The sequence below is a fragment of the Neoarius graeffei genome, chromosome 6 (genome assembly GCF_027579695.1).
Source record: "Neoarius graeffei isolate fNeoGra1 chromosome 6, fNeoGra1.pri, whole genome shotgun sequence".
Taxonomy (NCBI): Eukaryota; Metazoa; Chordata; class Actinopteri; order Siluriformes; family Ariidae; genus Neoarius; species Neoarius graeffei.
The window spans coordinates 108,262,814-108,267,372 of NC_083574.1; the positions used below are offsets into that span (position 1 = coordinate 108,262,814).

General features: G+C 36.9%; 1 long non-coding RNA gene across 1 annotated transcript; it reads left to right on the top strand.

Annotated features, from left to right (window-relative positions):
* The first annotated feature begins 676 nt into the window (after positions 1 to 676).
* LOC132887617 (uncharacterized) lies at positions 677 to 3,745 on the top strand. The gene is made up of 3 exons (XR_009654862.1): positions 677 to 764; positions 2,556 to 2,576; positions 2,692 to 3,745. It is a non-coding gene; the product is annotated as an uncharacterized LOC132887617 (long non-coding RNA).
* The last annotated feature ends 814 nt before the right edge of the window (positions 3,746 to 4,559 follow it).

Here is a 4,559-nt window from a genome sequence, read left to right on the forward strand (position 1 = left end):
CTGGTGTGCATAAATGTCAAACCTTTGGTCAGTCAAACCTGTATAACCAACTTCCAAAATCCTTATTTCCTTTATAAAGTCCTTATAAGATGCAAATTAAAATGATTTACCTAAAATTTGAATGATAATTAACAATGATATATCCCAGGTACTTAATAATAATAAACTTTAAGAATGAATACAAGCTTCAATGTTTGACAAAAAACTACAAAGTGTAAATGTTATGTGCTCTTTTATCATTGTGGGAATTGATTATAGCTCTAAATAAATATTGAAGGTTTTTTTTTTTGTTAAAAAGAATCCGTATAACTTTATTTGTACGCCCGTATACTATGTTTATTGAATCAAATCCATATAAAATACGGACATTCTGTATATTGTGCATTTTAATCTCAAAGAAAGCTTCTTTAGAACAAACTCGCATGCGTGTGAATCAATTTACTTGATTCACTCTTGATTCTTGACTCAGAAACTACGGAAACCTTATTTGTATTCCTGTTTTCAAATTGTAAACAATAATCACACTCTCATGCTGCATGAAATTAAAGTATGAACTTTCCTCAAACCATTACGTGTGCATGAACTCAACAAATGCCGTTGATGCGTCTGTATCGATTCGCTCGATCAAGTCATTTATGTTTCGTCCCGAAAAAGATCCGAATCGTTTGTGAATCTCACTGTTAGAAATCCAAGAGAAGAGATCCTCTTCCCTTAGCATCATCAGAGGAAAAATCTGTTTCTTAATCAGTTCGTTTCAGCGTTTGGTGAGTAGATCATCTGTATTTTATTTTATATTCATTGTGTTGATAGTCTGAAACTTGTAACTGGAAAGTTATCAGGAAAGTCACGAGTGGTCTGCGAGCACTCTACAAGACTATTAATGTGTTTTAATAATTAATAGTGCAGCTATTAATGCAGTTTCATGTCTAGATCTTATAAATGATGAATACGAAGTTTTCAAAATTATGAGAACTCCAGTTCCCACGATGCTTGTGAACTGGGAATGCGCACTGGTTGAAAGAAAAAGCAGCTCTTTAGGGCAAAACTCTCGTCTCATCAGATTTGGGCAGTAATTCTATGCGTTCAGACCTTAAATAATGAAATAACTGTACAAGCAAATACAACACAAAAACCATTTTTAAAACATTCACTTAAATTAAACAGACATGGTAAAAACAGAAGAAATATATTTAAGGCTTAGAGTTTGATTAATTTAGCCAAATCAAATATCACTTTCAGATTTGAAGATATTTATCAGGAATAATTTTTAAAATATTGAGTATTATACCACTTCCTGTTTAAAGGCATAATAAAAGGCATCAAATATATTTACCCTACGTGTGAATGGAAATGCCGAAAAGTTTAATGTTTAACCTAATGTTTAATGTTGATCTAAAACATTTTAAACTGATCGTGTGGTGGTCTAGTGGTTAGGATTCGGCGCTCTCACCGCCGCTGGTGTAGTGGGATTTTTATTAATCATATGTAATTCTAACCTTTAAATATCCTATATACTCCTGTTTCTGACGCGTTTTAGCGAAATGTGGACTTGTCTTGTCTGGGAAGCATGAAATTAGTTCAACAGCGAGCTAACCCGCTTTTTACTTCATTTTTGACATTTTTTGAATAATTGTCGTCCTATTATAAATAATATTTTGAATAATTGTTCCGTCTCTATAGTCTCTCTGTCTCTTTCTCAGTCAGCATTGAGATAAGACTCCCAGACTGTTACAGAGAGCTATAATATAAACAAATAACTCATGCAAGAACAGCAGGCAAGGACAGCCACAGAAATCTGCAATGAGCAGAGAAAATCATTATTTTTGGCACTTTCTCACAATAATAAATTTAATAAGTAATCTCTTTATATTATTAGGTAAATTCCATATACATAAAGTCAAAATGTCCAAGACAGACAACCAATTCTCATTAATACTGTTAACTGAATTAAAAATGTATTTTGAGTCTCTATCACATATCGAATCAAACAAAGAGTGCTTATCAGCTATTCAATTTTATTCAAATTACATTCAGTGAAATTGTTTGTCATTTCAATTTGCCCTGTTTTTTATCTCCTTATCTTTCTTTAAACTTATTGCTACTTATGAGGCTAAGCTTAAACATGTTCCTCCTAATTTCGAACTATTGATATGAAATGCTCTGATTAACTGTTTGCTGAGTTTTAAACCTCCATACTTTTGCCTTTAAAAACCACAGAGGATATGGAATGGATAGGCTTTTAATGTATTTAGTTAACCATAATTTTTTTCAGCAAGAAACAGTTAACAAACGTTTACTTGAATAACTTTTTGTTTATAAATCGGAGACTTGGGTTTATCTTTGTTTAACCATTAAGAAAAAACTTCATAAATTATCATGATTATGATACATTGGCTTGTATAAGTACTCATTGTCCTTGAACCTTTCCGCATTTTGTTGCACTGCAACCTGGAACTTAAATTGACATGAAACTACACAAAATATGATTCAATATTCATGTGCATCCTGTTTATAATAAGCAATACCTCTCTCTCTGGATCCATGTCATCCTACAGTCTCTTCTCGAGCAAGGCGTGGTGAGACACTTTACACAAGATTTACGTATGAATTGATTGTTTCTTCTGTAATATCACAGGTTCCTGCCATTAATGATCTCTTTTCTGCCTTTTTTCCACGCACATGAGGAGATAGCGTTTGGACTCAAGGTTTCATTTGACTCTCCTGCTGTTTTTTTTTCCAGCTGTAATTCATAACGCGCTCTGTGACCTTCTCCCTCCCTCAGGACTCTGTGGTCTGTGTGTTCTGGTGTCTGCTGAGTCACCAGAAATCTGCCAAGACACTGACACTTGCGCCTGCTTCAACATCTGGCGCATAAGGGCTTTAAGGTTTCCAGAACCAAGCTGCAATATTGCATGGACACTTAAGTATTTGAACTTTTGAAGTTTTGAACTTTCTCAAGGCTGTCATTCTAGACACAAAACCTCCTCCACTGCAACATCCTTTGACCTGGACTGACGCTATGGTGGTCACTTATCACTCCCTCAGAAGCACCCTTTGTTCCGCCCCTGGGTTACCTGCTCACTTCAAGCCCTTCCACCTCTATGCCTGTGGACACCGGGGCACGGCCTCTGGGGAACATGAGGGGGGGGAGGTGCATCATTGTGCGTTTTTATCCAAAACATTAGACATTGTTGCTCAAGGCTTACCTGCGTGTCTGGGGGCTGTCTCCGCATGTGCTTTGATGGTTTGATGGTTGTAAAATTGACAGACCCATTAAATTAATTAATCAGTAATTTAATAGATAATTAGATTAACATATGACTATTTATTCTCTGTTCTACTCACATCCTCTTTTGATAATGTAGGTCGCGCTCTCTGCCTTAACGAACAGTTTATTCTCCAGCAGATGTTGAAGAACCTGCCGGATGCAACCCCGATGTTCCTCCAGGGAGCAAGAGAAAATCAAGATATCATCCAGATAAACAAAGACACTGAGAAAATGTATCATTTAAAGAGAAAAATTAGGTGATTTTGGGGCGGCACGGTGGTGTAGTGGTTAGCGCTGTCGCCTCACAGCAAGAAGGTCCTGGGTTCGAGCCCCGGGGCCGGCGAGGGCCTTTCTGCGCGGAGTTTGCATGTTCTCCCCGTGTCTGCGTGGGTTTCCTCCGGGTGCTCCGGTTTCCCCCACAGTCCAAAGACATGCAGGTTAGGTTAACTGGTGACTCTAAATTGAGCGTAGGTGTGAATGTGAGTGTGAATGGTTGTCTGTGTCTATGTGTCAGCCCTGTGATGACCTGGCGACTTGTCCAGGGTGTACCCCGCCTTTCGCCCATAGTCAGTTGGGGTAGGCTCCAGCTTGCCTGCGACCCTGTAGAAGGATAAAGCGGCTAGAGAGAGAGAGAGATAATGAGGTCGCGCTCTCGCACGCCTCCTTAATTCTCAGGATGATGCTTGGGATGACATTGATATTGTCTGTCTAAAAATCGTACATACTACTAGTATCAGGTATAATTTTTGTTGATGGTTCTTGTTCAAAACCCTCAGACGGTTCTTGTTTTATAATTTATAATATTATCACACCTCTGTGGTTATTCTGTGTGTTCAATCAATATCAGCCTGATATTCTGCATGAGACATACGCTCTTCCTTTCTCATTTGATTTTTGTCATCTTGATTGTGGACAAATTCTCTAAATGGGTAGAAGTTTTTCCCTGTTCTCGAGAGAACACGAAGGTAGTTACTCGTTTTGATACCTAGTTATAATAATAATAATAATAATAATGATACATTTTATTTATAAGTGCCTTTCAAGGTACCTAAGAACACTGGACAGTAAAAAAAGAAAAACAAACAATAAAGGCAGAACAATAAAATAACAACAATAAAATAATAAGAAATCAATAATAATAATTATTATTATAGTTATGGGGTTTCAAATGCCATAGACTCAGACAAGGGTACCCCTTTCACCTCAAAAGTCACACAAAACCTTTGTAAGTATCTCTAAACTAAACTGGTGTTTTCACATTCCTCAATCCTCTGGTATCGTAGAACGTACT